Source organism: Petaurus breviceps, unplaced genomic scaffold, assembly GCF_028583685.1.
Source record: "Petaurus breviceps papuanus isolate PSGF00001 unplaced genomic scaffold, PetGlider_PUasm1.0 90730, whole genome shotgun sequence".
Classification (NCBI taxonomy): domain Eukaryota; kingdom Metazoa; phylum Chordata; class Mammalia; order Diprotodontia; family Petauridae; genus Petaurus; species Petaurus breviceps.
The window spans coordinates 9,053,914-9,071,188 of record NW_027187324.1 but is presented as its reverse complement, the minus strand read 5'-3'; the positions used below and the strand labels follow the sequence as shown (position 1 = coordinate 9,071,188).

General features: G+C 39.4%; 2 long non-coding RNA genes across 2 annotated transcripts in view; one reads left to right on the top strand and one right to left on the bottom strand.

The window, feature by feature from the left end:
* Positions 1–17,275, bottom strand: part of LOC138145154 (uncharacterized) — a 233,560-nt gene that overhangs the window by 198,551 nt on the left and 17,734 nt on the right. The window lies entirely within an intron of this gene.
* LOC138145153 (uncharacterized) overlaps positions 15,308–17,275 on the top strand; it is an 80,905-nt gene continuing 78,937 nt past the window's right edge. Inside the window, exon 1 of the long non-coding RNA XR_011164123.1 lies at positions 15,308–15,786. This is a non-coding gene — a long non-coding RNA (uncharacterized lncRNA). The remainder of the gene's footprint in view (positions 15,787–17,275) is intronic.

Here is a 17,275-nt window from a genome sequence, read left to right as displayed (position 1 = left end):
AAGATGATAATTGAGACCACGTGAAGTGATGGAATCACTAAGCAATAGGATAAAGGGAAAATAGAAGAGGGTGAAGGATAGAGTGTGGGGGAAATACATAATTACGGGGAGTAACAAAGATGAAAATCAAGCAAAGGGGAGAGAAAGAGTCAGACAAGTTGGGGAAAACCAGGAGACTAGTATCCCTAAGACTTACAGAAGAGAGAGAATATTCAGGAGAAATAGGTGATCAGTAATATCAAAGGTCTACAGAGAGCTCAAGAAGGATGAGGACATTAGATCTGGCAATTAAGCAATCACTGGCGACTTTAAGGAGGGCAATTTCAATTAAATAATGAGGTTGAGAGGCAGATTATAGAGGGTTTAGAAGTGAATGACAAGAGAGGAAGTGGAGGTATGATTGTAGAAGACTTTCTTAAGGAGTCTAGCCAAGAAGGAGAGGAAAGATTGGATGGTAGCTAACAGGGGGGTCAGATTAAGTGAAGGTTGTTGGGGGGGAGGTTTTTTAAGAATGAAAGGGCATGGATGTTTTTGTAGACAGCAGGGAAGAATCCTATGGGTAGGGATAGATTGAAAATTTGGGATGCTTGGGATAATAGTGGGGGGAAAGTCATAGTAATCTACTGGAGAAAACAGAAGGTGGTACCAAGGACACATGTAGGTGGATTTACTTTTGAAATAAAAGGGCCACCCTTGAGCAGGTGGGAGAGAAAGAAGAGAAAATGGAGAAGATATCTGAGTAACATAAGAAGTACAAGGAGGGAGAAAAGGGACCTCTCTGGGAATGGCCTCATTTCTTTCCACGAGGCATAAAACTACGTCTTCAACTGAGAGGAAGGTAATAATAATGCCAGGTATATTCAGTTTTTATAAGAGTAATCTACACTGGAGGCAGAGCAATGAAGGGCAGTAGGAAGTAATTCATTTAGCTCCTCTCTACAAAACTCCTCTCAGCAGATCTAGAACATGTACCAGAATTCATCGTGATAGGGAAATATTTTTTTTAAATCACAGTGAGTCATTTGTCCAGCCCAGGTTGGCATAGGGAAAAAGAGAGAAAATTCTGTTTTTTGGTGATAGGATAGAACCAGGAGTAAATTGGGCAGAAAACTCTAGTTCTCAGGTAGAAGCTGCATACCAGGGCAAGAAGAGGCCCTAGACCCATACAAAGGTACCACCAGACCTAATAAGGGAACTAGAAAAGGAATAAGTATGAAATGGCAGTTTGGTTGCCCACTACCCAGTTCTGGGTCACAGTTCCAAAGCAAACTGAGAAGGGGACTTGTGCACAGTGATGGTGTTCCCAAGTAGGGAGCCCCTGGACCCTGTACCAAAAAAAAGATGATGTTCAGAGTCTTTCTGAGCTATGTAACTCAAACCCCAGAAAAAAGTAGGATTTCATTTCTAGCATATAGCCTGGCCTGAAGAAGAGTAGCCAGGGCAGAGATCCCAGACCAAAGGGGAGTCTAAAATTCTGCTACTCTGGACTAACAGAGATTTCCAACTGACTGATAGGGCCTGGATCCACCAGCAATCTACTCTTACTCAGACTCAAACCCAGGTCAGAAACCTACAGAGCTCAGACCAAGCAGTTTGATTTTGCCCCAGGTCAGACCACTTTGGGAACACTGAAAGCTTGCAGGTCTGCTGCCTATCCCTGAGATCCTAGAATAATGTAATACTCAATACCCAAAGAAAACAACAAGACCAACCCAGACCTTCTCTCCACAAGTAATGGAAAGCCTAACTCTAACCTCAAGTCTGAAGTCAGGAGGCCGACTGGAAGAATGAGCAAAAAAAAAAACAAACCTTACCATAATAAAGAATTACAGTGACAGCTGTGTTCAAGGCACAGACTCAGAAGAGAATGACTCCAAAACATCAAAAGCAAAGACTTAAAGAAAAATGTTGCATGGACACGAACTCACATAAATTTCTGCAAGTGAAGCAAGAGTTAAAATTTATTTTATCCTTGAAATGAGAATGCTACAGGAAAAAACTGGAAAAGAAATGAAAGCCATTAAAGAAAGAATCAGCAAAGGAATTAATAACTTGGGACAAGAGGTATAAAACCTTGCCCAAGCAACAAACCACCTGAAAATTAGACCGTACCAAGTAGAAGCTAATAATTTCATGAGACAATAAATGTTAAAACAAAGTCAAAAGATTAAAAAGAATTATTGTTGTTGTTCATCCTTTGTTCTCAGAGAAGACTAGAAGAAATTAGTACAGTGTGTGGCTCACAGTAAGAACATAATAAACATCAACTGAATTACTAATTATTAACTACATCACTATTTTATAATTGATAATATTTATAATTAATCCACTGAGTCAGTCAATCAATACATATAACTAGGATTGGTTCTGCAAATGGACAATAGTCTAGGCTTAGAATAGAGCCACCTGGATTTCATTTGGGAAACTATGCAGCACTTTCAGTAACGCTGATCTGTACACAAATAACTTTAAAAAAAAAACACACACACACCAATAGGCTCCTGTTGATGCCAAAGAGCATCACACTTGCTAAAGAATCAAAATTTGTGGTATCTCAAATGCAATATCTCAAACGTTGTAAAGCAAGTATACATCAGCTTTATGCCATTACCCATGATGACTTAGGAAAAAGAAGTCCCATCAGGTCTGTTATCCGGGAGAGGCATGATCAGAAAAGGAGATGGGCTAGTCATATAATGAGAACAAGGAAGGCTTGATGGATAGCTGAGGGCTGCTCTGGTATTCATGAGGGGGACAGGTCAGGGATAAAGACCTGCAGATGTGACATCTACGGAGGACAGAGGGAGGGACTTGGACAAATCATGAAGGCTGAGGTGACCACATTGTGATTATCCCGCACCAAAGAAGGGAGGGAGTTTCTTCCACCCTCATTGATTAATTCATGAATCCACTAAAGAATTAGAGTTGTGAGGGGCGGCCACGTGGCTCAGCGAGTAAGAGCACCGGCTCCAGTGTTGAGAAGACCTGGAGATCGAATCCCGGGCTCAGACACTCAGCACCCACCCAGAAACACCTGGCCATGTAACCTTGAGCAAGTTACTTAACCCCAATTGCTTAGGGGCGGCCAGGTGGCTCAGCGAGTAAGAGTACCGGCTCCAGTGTCGGGATGACCTGGATCAAATCCGGGCTCAGATACTCAGCACCACAACCAGAAATACTGGCCGTGTAAACTTGAGCAAATTACTTAACCCCGATTGCTTTAAAAAAAGAATTAGAGTTGTAATTTAGTCATTTTTCAGTCATGTCCAACTCTTTGTGACCCATTTTGGGGCTTTCTTTTCAAAGATGCTAGTTTGGCATTTCCTTCTCCAGCTCATTTTGCAGATGAGGAAACTGAGGCAAGCAGGGTTAAGTGACTTGCTCAGGGTCACACAGCTAGTAAGTATCTGAAGCCAAATATGAACTCAGGTCTTCCTGGTTTCACACCTTGCCCTCTATCACTGTACCACCTAACTGCCCTTAAATTTAATTTAAAGTATAGAAGACGAATTTGAATTCTATAGCAGAGTACACACTTACAGTCATATAACTAATATGTGTAAAATATAAACTCCCACTGTGTCTATAGTTTATTTTAAAAAGCATTTGACATGGTGGAGTAAGACATAGTTTTGAAGGATCTCCTCAGAAGAGTATTTCTCACTCATATGTAAAAATTGAACAAATTTTTTATCTACGGAATTAACTTTGTTCAGTGTTCCACTGAATATTGACATCAAGTGAAGTAGAAATAAGACATGTATGCAAACCAAAAGTATTCTCCAGTCATGGAACATGTGCTGTGTAGATAGCCTAAAGTTCAAAAAAAGAACATTATTGGAAAAAGATGAAAAAAAGGATCATTCTTATACAATGATCCAAAAGAAGACTAGATTCCATCCAGGTCCTTTTCCAAGGAGTAGAGCAGACTTACTTTGGTGTATAGGGATATAAATATGTCTAACGAGACAAAAGAATTTATTGTATAACCCTAAGCAAGTCACCTAACGTCTGTCTCAGTTATCTCATCTATAAGATGGGGATAATTAGAACTATTTTTTTTCACTCTCCTCATTTCTAGTCATGCAGCTAACACCGTAATTCTGGCCCTCTTCACTTCTCTCCTGGATTATTGCAATGACCTGCTACTGGTCACCCTACCTCTGTTTTCTCCCCCATCTTAATCTGCGCATCATTGGGTACCAAAGTAATTTTCCTTAAGTATACCTTTGACCATGTCATTGCCCTCCTCAATAAACTCCAGTGGCTCCCTATTGTATCTAGAATCAAATATAAGCTATTCTGATTAGAACTTTAAAACCCTTCACAACCTGGCCCCAATATTTCCAATCTGGATTATATTTTATTCCCCTTCCATAATTCTGTGGTTCATCCAAAATAGCCTTGTTGGTTATTATTCATGACAGGCCCTCTCCTGTCTCCTCATCTTTGCTTTGGTTGTCCCCCATGCCCAGAATTAAACAATCAGCAAGTACTAATTAAGTGCCTAATGTGTTCCAGGAACTGGAATTAGACCCTGGAACTCCAAATGTAATAAATAAACAATTTTTGTATATAAGGAGCTCATATTCTAATGGGGGAAACAAGCGAATATAAGTATGTATATTGGAAAATTGTAAATACAAGCAAATATAAAGTAGTTTAGCATAAGGCAGTTTGAGAGAGAGGGCACTAGCAGTTGAAGGGAATCAGGAAAGGGTCATACAGAAGATGGTGCTGGAGCCATGACTTAAAAGAAGAGAGAGTAACTCTGTGAGACAGAGGCAAAGGAGTGAGCTCTAGGCGTAGGGGAAGCCCAATGGAAAGACAGGGAGAAGAGATGGTGTATTATAAGTGAGGAATGTAAAAAAGGGCAGTTTGACCAGACTGCAAAGTTGGTGAAGTTTAACAATGTCCCATGAGACTGAAAAGATAATTTGGGGGCAAACTACAAAGGACTAAAAAGAGAAGTTTCTATTTTACCCTAGAAGTAATAGGAGGCTGTTGGAGTTGATTGAGGAGGGAAATGACATGGTTAGCTCTGCACTTAAGGAAAATCAATTTGGCATCAGTTTATAGGACAGAGTGGCAAGGAGACCAGTTTGGAGCCCACTGCAAATAACCTAAATGGGTGGTAATGAGGGCCCATGCTAAAAAGGTAACTATGTTAGTGGAAAGGAGTCAGATCCCAGAAGTCTTGCAAAGACAGAAGTGGCAAGACTTGGCAACTGACTGGATATTGTGCGGTGAGGGAGAGTATGGAGTCCAAAATAATTTTTTAGTTACTAACCTGGGATTTAGAAAGGATAGGAGTGTCTTTGACAGAAACACAGAAATTCAAAAGAAGAGAAGGTTTGAGGCAAAAATAATGAGAACTCAGTTCTGAAAGTGTTAAAATCGAGATGTCCCTGAGACATCCAATGTCAAACACCTGATAGACAATTGACAGTGAGGGACTGAAGTTCAAAGAGGAGACTCCAGCCAAATGTATGTATAGATCTTAGATCGTCTGAATAGTTGTAATAATTAAACACATGGGAACTTACAATGCTACCAAGAGATAAGAAGTAGAGGGAGAAGAGATGAGGTTCTAGAACAAAATGTTGGTGAGGGCATATGATATAGGTGATAAACCAGCAAAGGAAAATGAAATAGAATGGTCAGAAAGTTAGGGAATCAAGAGGAAGTAATGTCATAAAAAACCTACAAATAGGTCAAGAAGGATGATAACTAAGAAAAAACCATAAGTTTAATCACTTAAGAGCTAGTTGGTAACTTGGGAGAGAGCAATTTCACTTGAGTGATGAGGTCAGAAGACAAATTGCAAAGGGTTGAAGAGTGAATGTGAGAAGAGGAAGTGCAGGCAGAGTAAAGACAACTTTTTCAGAGTTTGGTTTAGAAAGAAAGGAGAAATATAAGCTGTTAGCTTGAGGGTCAAGTGAAGTTTTTTTGTTTTTGTTTTTAAGGATGGTAGAGTCTTGGGTATGTTTGAAGATAATAGGGAAAGAAACAGTATATAAAGGGAGACTGAAGATTCAAGAGAGAATGAAGATTGTGGGGGATATAATCCTCTAGAATAGACAGGGGATAGGACCAAATGTACATCTAACTGGGGATGACTGATCTTGACAACAAAGGGAAACTCTTTTTTTTTTTCCTTTTTTGGAGGGCAATTGGGGTTGTGACTTGCCCAAGGTCACACGGCTAGTTTTTATGTTAAGCATCTGAGGCCAGATTTGAACTCAGGGACTCCTGACTCCAGGGCCAGTGCTCTATTCACTGCACCACCTAGCTGCCCCAAAGGGAAACTCTATCAGAGACTGGGGGAAAAGAGGAAAAGTGGGAGATGATATCAAGGTATTTGAGGATGAAGATTATGGGAGAGTAGAAAGCTTATATCCAATAGCCTCAGTTTTTTCAAGCTGTGAGGGAGAAACGTGGGGATGTGGGAGGCTGATGATAGAAGAAAAGATTTGCAATGGGTTCTTTGGAGAGTGAGTTAGGGATCAATTAAGGAAGAATAAAAAGAATGTCTTGCTGCAGTAATTACCAAGTTGAGATTAGAATGCATTCCTACCTTTCTCCCTCTCAGAATTCCTTCTTTTCTTCAAAACTCCACTTAATTAACAGCTTCTTCATGAGATTTTCCTAGTCAGCAAAATTACTAGTGCCTTATCCAAAGAATAATTTATAGATACTTATTTATTTATTTAGGTACATGTTGTCTCTCTCAGTAGAATGTAAGTGCCTAACAGTAGACATAATAAATGCTCACTAACTGATTGATTGATTGATTGAATGGTTGTAAAGTTTTAGTTTATCTCATCTTGATTGGCCAGGCTAATGGAAAAGAACTGAGATGTAGATCATTCAAAACACTGAATAAGAAAAAATTATATTTGGCTTTGAACATATTTTTGGACAGTACTTATATTTGAATATGGGTGTGGTGTGCCCAATGTTCTGAAAATTCACTACAAACAAAATAATAAAACCAGACTTTGAAGACCTGGCCTCAGAGGAGCTAGAAATGTGTTATTTCTCAGTTCCTCCCTATTATATTCCGTTCTAAGGGAGCAAAGCAACTCACCCTCAGTGATATTTTAGTAACAAAATACCCAATATTGTTCCTTCTTGGATTTTCCCAGGAGCAACTTAAGTTTCATGTTCAGATGCAAAGCAAAAGAGACAATGTTAGATACCAACAGTACCAGCTGAAATCACAAGTCAGATTAAAATTTAAAACTCACTTATCAACAAGCCTAAAATCAAAATTTGTTCCAAGTAATTCATAGATTAAAACATTAGTGGATTGTCTCAGTCCTGTCACGATAACTTCCAGATCAACGTTGCCTTTCCTTGACCTCTATTAAAAGAAGTTTCATTTTTATGTTGGATTGGGGGGAGAGGGGGTAGCTGTTTGTTTAAATCCATATCACTTCCCAGTGACTCCTCACATACAATAGAACATCCATCCTGACAGAGAAGTACAATTAAGCAAAACCAGCCAATATATCGGTTATATCTGATAACTGTATGCTACATTCTTCCCCTATTGTCCACCACTCCTCTGTTGAGAGGAGAGAGAGAGATACCGTTCACTGTCAGTTCTCTGAATTGACTTTCTCTTTTGGTCCAAAACTTTATCTCACTTGACCCTTGATTGAACAGAATATTCATCTTTATATGATTCACAGATTGTAAACCAAACTTAGGGGAGGCCAGAAGCATTATCTATGTTACCTCACAGTGCTATTGTGAGGAGAGAGATCTGTAAATAGTTAAGTGCTCAACAAAGGTATGTTAATATCATTATTGTATTCCCTAGAATTCCAAAAGGTCTCAACATTTTAGCCTACTTCCAACAAGGGACATTCATGGAGTCTGCATCTCAGGAATCAGGCTGCCACCAATTCAGTGCCCATGCCACATTCTTTCCCCCAACAAACAAACCTAGTACTTGGCTCACTGGCGTATCTTCCTGATTTCTAGTTATCACTTCCTCCTCTAAATTTCTGCCAAATGCTAGCTCACCTTTAGGTAATGGCAGAGGCTCTTTTTTTCTTTTCTGACTCCCTAAAACCAACACACAATCCACCTTTTAAAAATAATTTTAAAGGGGTTTATTTTTATTGATTTTGTTTTTGCACCACTATTATTTCCAATTATGTCCCTCCTACCTCCATACCCAGAGAGCTACCTCTTGTTACAAAGTTTTAAGATAAAGCGGGAAAAACAGACCAACTAAACAGGGTTAAGTGACATGCCCAGGATCACACAGTTAATAAGTGTCTGAGGTGGGATTTGAACTCATAAAGATGAATCTTCCTGATTCCAAGCTCAGTATTTCATCTACTACACCACCTAGCTGCCCATATTACTGACATGGGAGACAGGCAGAGCAAAGGCACAGAGATGGGTGTTAGTAAATCAAGAAGCATTTTTTAAGTTCCTATTATGCAGCAGGCACTGTTTTAAGCACTAGGAATACAGGAGGCAAAAAAGGCAAAAACAGTCCTTGCCCTCAAGGAACTTCCATTCTGACATGGGAGACAATGGAAAATAACTAGGTATATACAAAAAATATAAAAAGTAGATTGAAGGTAATCTCAGAGAAGGAAGCCCCAGGAATTTGGTGAAGTGGGAGACCAAACAGAGGGAGTAGAAAAAACTTCTCACAGAAGGTAAGCTAATGGGGTGGCTAGGTGGCACAGTGAATAGAGCACCAGCCTTGAAGTCAGGAGGTCCTAAGTTCAAATCCAGCCTCAGACACTTAACACTTACTAATCCTATGACTTTGGGCAAGTCACTTAACCACAATTGCCCTACCTTCCCCCCTCCAAAAAGAAAAAAAAAAAAGGTAAGATAAAGTTTGAAGGAAGCCAGAGAAACTAAGAGACAGAAAGGAGGGTGGGGAGAACATTCCAAGCATGAAGGTCAACCAGAAAAATAAGGCCAGAAGCCAAGAGAGACACAGCCAAGTGTCTTGCCTGTAGAACAGCAAGGAGGCCAGTGTCATTAGATCAAAGAATACATGTGTGGAGGAGGGGCAAGGTGTAAGAAGACTGGAAATGTAAAGGGAAGCTAGGTTATAAAGACTTTGAATGCCAAAGGTTTGGGGATTTTATCCTGGGAGAGACAGGGGACCACTGGAGTTTAAAGAGTATGGTAATCTCAGAGAAGAAGGTCCTAGCAATTGAGAGAAGTGGAGACATGGTCAGACCTGCACTTTACGAAAAACACTTTGGCAGCTGAATGAAGGATGGACAAGAGTAAGGAGACACTTATGGCAAACAGACCAACAGGCTACTACATTTAGTTTAGGCATGAGGTTATAAAGGTCTACAACAGGATAGTGAAAGAGATGTTGCAAAGGTGAAATCAACAGACCTTGGCAATATATTGGATATAGTGGGTGGCAGGGAGGGGGTTTTGAGTATGATACCTTGGTTACAAATTTAAGAGATTGGGAAGATGGCATTGCCTCTACAGTAATAGAGAATTTTGGAGGGGGAGGGGAGTATGTAGGAAAGATAATGAGTTCATTTTGGACATGTTGAGTTTGAGATGTCTTTGGTGCATACATTTCAAGGTATCTGAAAGTCAATTGGAGGTAAGAGACTGAAGGTCAATAGAGAACTTAGGGATGGATAGGTAGTTTTGAAAATCATCAGCATAGAGATGAGAGTTGAATCCATGACAGCTGAAAAGATCACCAAGTAAAATAATGTAGACAGAGGAGAAGAGGGCCCAGGAAAGGGTCCTACAGTTGGTGGGCATGCCCTTGATGAGAATCTGACAAAGGAGACTGAGAAGAAATAGTCAGAGAGGTAGGAGGAGAACGAGGAGGCAGTGGTGCCTTGAAGACCTAGAGAGAGAATAGTATGGAAAAGAAAATGATGATCGACAGGGCCAAAGACTACTAGGAGGTCATGAAGGGTGAGTATTGAAATAAAGCCATTGGATTTGGCAATTAAGAGTGGAGTGATGAGACTGGAAACCATATTGAGGGTTAAGAAGAGAGTGAGAGAAGAGGAAATGGAGGTGGCTATTGTAGGTGACCTTCTCAAGGAGTTTAACCACAAAGGGCAAGTGAGATACTGAATAATAATTAGCTGGGATGGAAGGATCAAGAGAAGGTTTTTAAGGATAGAGAAGACATAAAGGAAGAAGTCAGTACACAGAGAGATGAAGATGAATGAGAAAGCAGGGATGATAAAGGGGGCAATCTGTTGAGAGAGACAGGATGGAATGGAATTGTTTATTCTAGTAAAGAGGTTTGCCTTGGCAAGGAGTTGGGCCAGTTTTTCATGCCAGAAAGAAGTGAAGGAGGAAATAGTAGCAGAAGACACCTGGGTGAGATGAGATGAGGAAGAGTGGAAAAGCGGAAGCTCTCAGCAAATGACTTCAATTTATTTTCTGTAAAATATGAGTCAAAGCTCTCAGTTGAGGTTGAGGGGAAGCCATGGGAAGTTTTAGGAGAGTGGAAGAAGTCTCAAAGAGCCACTGTGGAGAAGGAAATAGTGAGTTGATAAGGAAGGAGTAGTTTATGGAAAGAAATAAAGTATAAAAAGACTGAAAAGGTAGAAAAGGACTTAATTATGAAAAACTTTAAATAGCAGAGTATTTTATATTTGATCCTGGAGGTAATAGGGAGCCACTGGAGTAACAAGGTCAGATCTGTTCTTTAGGAAAATCACTTTGACAGCTATATGGAGGAAGCATTGGAATGGGTAGAGAATTGAGGCTGGACCAATTAGAAAGCTATTGAAATAGTCATATTAAAGAAAGAGAGGTCAATTTTTCTGTGTATTGGCTATTTCCCCAACTCTCCCTATCTGGCCAGGTCCCCAGAAGAAGGATTGGTTACTTTTTCTCTCAGGGTTCTAAGAATAACCCAGAGACACTAGGGGATTTCAAGAGCTGTCACTCATAAGCCCCCATCTGGTGGACTTCCCAATAATTATTAGCTGGATGTATCTAGCTTTAAGCAATGAGAATTTACTCAGCAAGTGCAGTTGTTTTGGGAGACAACAAGCAAGCACTTGTTGAATTGAAGTGTATTAAAATCAGCTTTTAATTCTCCCTACCTTATCTACTGTGACTTATCTATCACCAAATCCTATCATTTTTACATTTAAGATGTCTTTTCAATTTTCCCTTTCCTCTCAAGTCTTACTGATACTACCCCCAGTCTATACCTCCTTCACTTCATGCCCCAATAACTGCAATAGCCTTATATCTCTCCCTAGTGTCCCCAATGCCTCCTCCCCCCAATCTATCCTGAATGTGGCTGCCAGACTGCCACTGCTCAAGAATCTGAAACAGCTCATTATTGCCTATTACACCAAATCCAAACTTCTCTGCATGGCCTTTGATGCTTCCTCTATAAATCCAGCCCCATTCTACCTATCCAATTATTTTTCTCTCTATTCCCCAAAAATACATTCTCCAGTCCACTTCAAGATAGTTCTCATTGTGCCGTAAACATTCTACTCATTATTCTATACACATTTTCAATTTTTGCTCATGATATTTCCCGTCTCAAAACCCTCGTTCCTGCCTTCTATCTTCTATCAAAATCCTCCAAAGTTCAGCTCAAGTCCTAACTTCTCTAAGAAGTTTTCTCTAATTAGTCCAACCCACACGGATCTCTTATTGTACTTCAAGTCAATCCCAGACAGTTCAGCTTTAATTGTTCTTTCATTATTTCATGTATGTTGATTTTGGACCATGTCTTACACTCCTTCTCTCTCACCCCCAGTGTAGTGGGCACTACAGTGCTGGGAATATAGTAGGTGCTCTGTAAATAGTTGCTGATTGATTTGGTTGATGAGCAATCAACCACTACAGCTCAGTCAAACACACCTTCTAAATATTTCCTTCATCTCCTTCTCCCACTCCACAGGCAAAGTCAAACCATTCCTTTTGTCTGGAGCAATCCTCAACTCCTTATCTGCCAAACCGCCTCTTACTATTTTTTTTTTGAGGATTCCATGAAGTATTTTCTCTGATGAAGAGAAAGAAACACCACCCCACTGCTTTATCTACTACCCCTAAATGCGACCTCTTCCCCCAACACACACAGAGAATCCTAAGATCAAGGGATTTTTTTAAATAGCAAATTATGCCCTTTCTTCACTCAAAATTGAGTTCAGAAACCCTGTTTTTTCTATATTCTCTCCCAAAGCAAAGAAGGTAGGAAAATTCAATAAATATTTATAGATGTCAGTTCAACAATTCAGTTTAACCAACATATTAAGTGGCTACTATGTGCAAAGCACTGTATTAGGCACTCAAGATAAATGAGAAACTTACAGTCCAATAGGGGAGATAAGGCACATACCAGAAAAATTATACAAAGCAGAAACAGGTCCCAAAGTTTAAGTATCTAAGAATAGTCCCAAATAAAATGCTAAGAGTGTTCATAAGAAGAAAAGATTGTTTCTGACTGGACTGAGAGGAGAGAGGAGACCAAGGAAGGCTTCTTGGAGATTTTATGTTTGAGCTGGACTTTGGAAGAAGGGGTAGGATTTCAACAGACAGAGAGATAGGAGCTGGGGCAGGACATTACATGCAGTAGTGACTGTATGAGCTAAGGCATAAAGATGGAGAAATGCCAGGTGTTTTATGGAAATAATGACAAGTTCAGTTTGATTGGCTCAGGAAATATGTGAAGGGGAGTAGTATGAGATAAGGCTGGTTGGTGCCAGATTTTAGAGGACCTTGAATGCCAAACTTGGGAGTTTGATCTTTATTGGGGAGACAATAAGGAACTATTGAAGAATTTTGAGTAGTGGAGCAATGGTTAACATGAGTACAGAAAGAGACATAGAAAGTAGATATTTGAATCACTTTTCTCTCCAGAAAAAAGTAAGAGTGTATTAGTCACTCAATGCAACTCAACAAGCATTTATTAACTTCCTATAGTACTAGAGATTTTTTTTTTAAAAATCAAAAAAGACCCTGCCCAGCAGAGATAGTAGAGGAGGGGAAAAAGGGGGAGGGAAGAGGCATCCTATTTGAGGACTATAGCATATATGCAAAAAAGTATTGACAAGATAAGGAAGAATACTACTAGGAACTTGGAGAGTAGGAATGGTTTCACATCTGATATGATTCAAATTGAGTCTTGAAGGAAGCTGAGGATTTGGTGACATCGGGGTGAAAAGGAAGTGCACTACAGGTATATGGTAGAGCTTAGACAAAAGCATGGAGGCAGGAGATGGACTATCAAGCTTGAGGAATAGCAAGTAAACCAGTTTGCCTGAAATCTAGAGTGTGTTCAGGGGAGTAATGCAAAAGAATTCCAGAAACGTAGGCTGGAGCCTATCTGATTGAATCAACCCCCAAAATAAATGAATGAATAGATAGATAGACAGACAGACAGACAGACAGACAGACAGACAGACAGACAGATAGATAGATAGATAGATAGATAGATAGATAGATAGATAGATAGATAGATAGACAGACAGACAGATAGACAGACAGACAGATGTCCACCCAGGACTTTGTCTGTCCTTTAATAGCATTATGGCATCCCCTTATGTTCATGTATCACAATTTATTCAACTATTCTCCTATTGTCAGACATTGAGATTTTGACATGCTTTGCCGTTCTCTCAATATAATTCTTTACTATATAAAATCCCAAAAAGAATATCAGAACTATAAAGAATAGGGGCAGCTAGGTAGCACAGTGAATAGAGCACCGATCCTGGAGTCAGGAGGACCTGAGTTCAAATTCAGACTCAGACACTTAACACAAAAACTAGCCATGTGACCTTGGGCAAATCACTTAAGCCCAATTGCCCTATCTTCCCCCCTCCAAAAAGCAATATATATATATGAAGAATATCACAAAAAAAATCAAAGAGGGAAACATTTAGAAACAGTGTATATTGTGGAAAGAACACATACGATATTGTTGTTCTTTTGTTTTCATTTCATTTCATTTTTTAAAGAGAACCAATGACATTAAGAGGTGATGTCTTGACTTATGCATGAATTGGATTTAAGTGAGGCAGACTTGCACAAAGTCCCTCATCCTCCCTTTCTGAGTCGTCGAAGTCCAGGCGCAGTACAAAAGTTAGGACAACTAGAGATGACCCAGGATGCAGCAGCATCTTCGATGCCTGACTGAGCTCTGAACACTCCACAGAACCTGTTTTAGCCACCTTCATGGCTATTGGAGCAAATTGTTCTAATCTAACAGTTCCACTGAGGGAAGCCTCCACACACCTGAGGTAAACATCCCCCTCACTCACTGATGGGTGTGAGGTCTGTCAGTTATCCTCAGCTTGGTTTAGCCTGTCTGCCAAAACAATTTTACCAACATATGGCCACTGCACATGCTACTGCTTCTTGGAGCCACAGGTGAGAGTTGGGTGGGACATAGATACAAATATGATCTTGGACAAACCAGTTGCTTCACTCATCTGTATATTAAGGGGATTAGACTCCATGGCCTCAAAGACCCCTCTAAACCTCTGATCCTCTGGTCCTATGATCCGTTGTACTATACAGGACCTATATTGCAGATAGAGGAACTCTCGGTGTGAAGATGATGGTACTTAAGGATGATGGATAGTATGAAACAGTGAGCAAGAGTGAGGCAATAAGTCAGTGTGGGGGAAAGTGGGGAAAGAAGAACTTTGGGCTCCAGCATTACCCTCTCAAGACCATTGACAGATATTTTGTTTACATTGCCATGAAAATAATAAAAACAACAGGTCTACCGTACCTTCTAGTTTGAAAACTATCTCTATGCCTTATTACCAGCACCATGTAAATTCAGTTTCCCTTGAATTGTATATACCAGAAGAGAGAAGGCAAAAAGAGAAGGGAGAACAGGGAGAGGTAATGTTAGAATACAGCCAGACCTACAGCACCAAATACAGTGGCTGCTTAATAGATGTTCCAATCAGTATAATAAAGAGATCCTAATTAGCCTTAATATTAGAGATTTGCAGTTTTCATAACATCTTGATTATATCAGTGTATTTAAGTAGTATATGCTTGTAAAGTCCACAAGCACTGTTGTTTAAGATGTCATCTTTAAAAAAAAAATTATATATCTTCCAGGGTTGAGAATTTTTTTAATCCTTTTTTTTTAATGTTACATTTTCATGAGCTATTCCAATTTGGCTCTGGTGCAACATTTTTCCACCCACATGGGAAAGCCTGCCAAACCTTCAAGGTTTTGCAATATTCTTTTGTAGTATTCCTTTTATCAAGGAATCAAGCAAATATTAATTTTTTTCCAAAGAGAAAAAGTAATCTCCCTTGCCAAATGCCCAAGTTATAGCGTGATAATGTGAAATATCAACACATGCTGTGTGTTCTCCAACAACTCCAATTGAGATACCACTGAAGCTGTTAACTCTGAGGAGAGATATACAAGGGGAACCAAGAAGCACAATTTGGCTTTTTAAGCCTTTCTAAGAATAAGTTCAGAATGTAAAGATTTTTGCCATTTTCTCTGCCAAATTCTTCTATCAGTTACTTACACATCACCGTCCTCATGACGGCTGAGAGTCAATTAATATTTATACAGAGTGTAGTGGTATTTTCTTTGAAATTCTACTTCTTTGAAGTAGAATTCTTTTACAATGTAGAATTTCTTAGGAGGTTCCAAAGAACAATCTTCTATCAGGAATTTCATCAATTTCTTAAGACTCAAAGCTCTTTAAGCACCCAACCCACCAATGAAAGTCAGGGCAGCTACTTAGAGGCATCCAGGTGGTTCAGTGGATACAGCCATGGACTTCTGATCAGGAAGAGGTGAGTTCAAATTTGACTGAACACACTTGCTATTTGTTTGACCCTTGGCAAAGCGTAACTTCTACCTGCTTCAGTGTTGGCATCTAAAAAATGAGGATAATCATAGCACCTCCCTCCCAGGGTTGTTGTGAGGATCAAATGACATGTTTGGAAAGTACTTTGCAAATCTTAAAACTCTATATAAATGCTAGCTATTATTATACTTATTGTTATCGACTGTAGTAGTTTGAAGGAGAGAGTGAATGGAAGAATAAGGAAAAAGAGGGAGGAGAGATTGAAAGGAAGAAAAGGAGAAAGAGGGAACAGCAGAGGGGGAAATAAATTTTTTAAATAAATTTTAAAGTATTTAGTCTCTGGTGCTCTCTTGAAGTTTGCATTATCGAACCCAATTTTGACTCCTGTCAGAAATCCCTGGACAACACTGTAGTTGTAGAAACCCTAGGCCAGATGAGACCTCCCAGTGGTAAATATGGCTTAAACACCTTACTCCTAAAATTCTTTATGTAGAATTTAGAATCATTTATGTCTGAAACATCAGCAACACCAAAGAAAACCAGAAATTAGAAAAAAGGAAATAAGATTCAGCGCCGAAAACCACAATTGACACCATGTGTAACCCAGTTTAACTCTCAAACTCACAGGGGAAAGAAGACTCACCCACAGTTTATGCAAACAAATCATATTCTTAAAGGTTCTCAGGGTTCTCATTTTAAAAAGCCCACTTGTGTAACAAAAAAAATGACAATTCATTGCACGTCTTTCTATCATATATTATTTAATTTGTCACCAAATTAAGTCATAATAGGATTTGAAATGTACCCATAGTCAAAGAAGTCAGGCCTCCTATCAGGAGTTGTATGTTTCCCACCCAAGAACTTGTTAATGATGATGGGACTATATTTATCATTCATTTTGGGAGGCCTCTGCTCAACTGGGCTGCTATGGGTCTTCCTTTTAACCAATAAGGAAATCTAGATAATTAATTAAAGTTATGTGGCTTTCTCAGGACCACACAGAAGCAACACTTAAAAATCTTGCAACAGCAAAGACCATCCCTAGAACGGAAGAAGCTCTCTGAATTCCTATTTACCAAGGCATTCATTGTAACCTAAGTGAATTGGTGGCAAAAATCTAGTATAATCAATCCATTATGAGATTTGAGCTTGGTCCTATGTCATTTAAAATTATTATCAATGAAATAATTAAAGGTATAGATGATATGCTCATCAAAGTTATTAGATAATGAGTTCCTAGAGTACAGGCACAGTCTTTTGCCTCATTTTGTATCCCCAGCACTTAGGATAGCACCTGCACATAACAGGCACTTGATAAATGTTTATTAGTTGATTGATTGAAAATTGGTTAATGTCAAAAAAAATTTTGGAGGGATAAAACTAGGTGACAGACTTACAACCCAAAAAGATCTTGACAGACTAAAGCATTGTGCTGAATGTAGTCCTGAATAAAATTCAGAAGGGATAAATGCAAA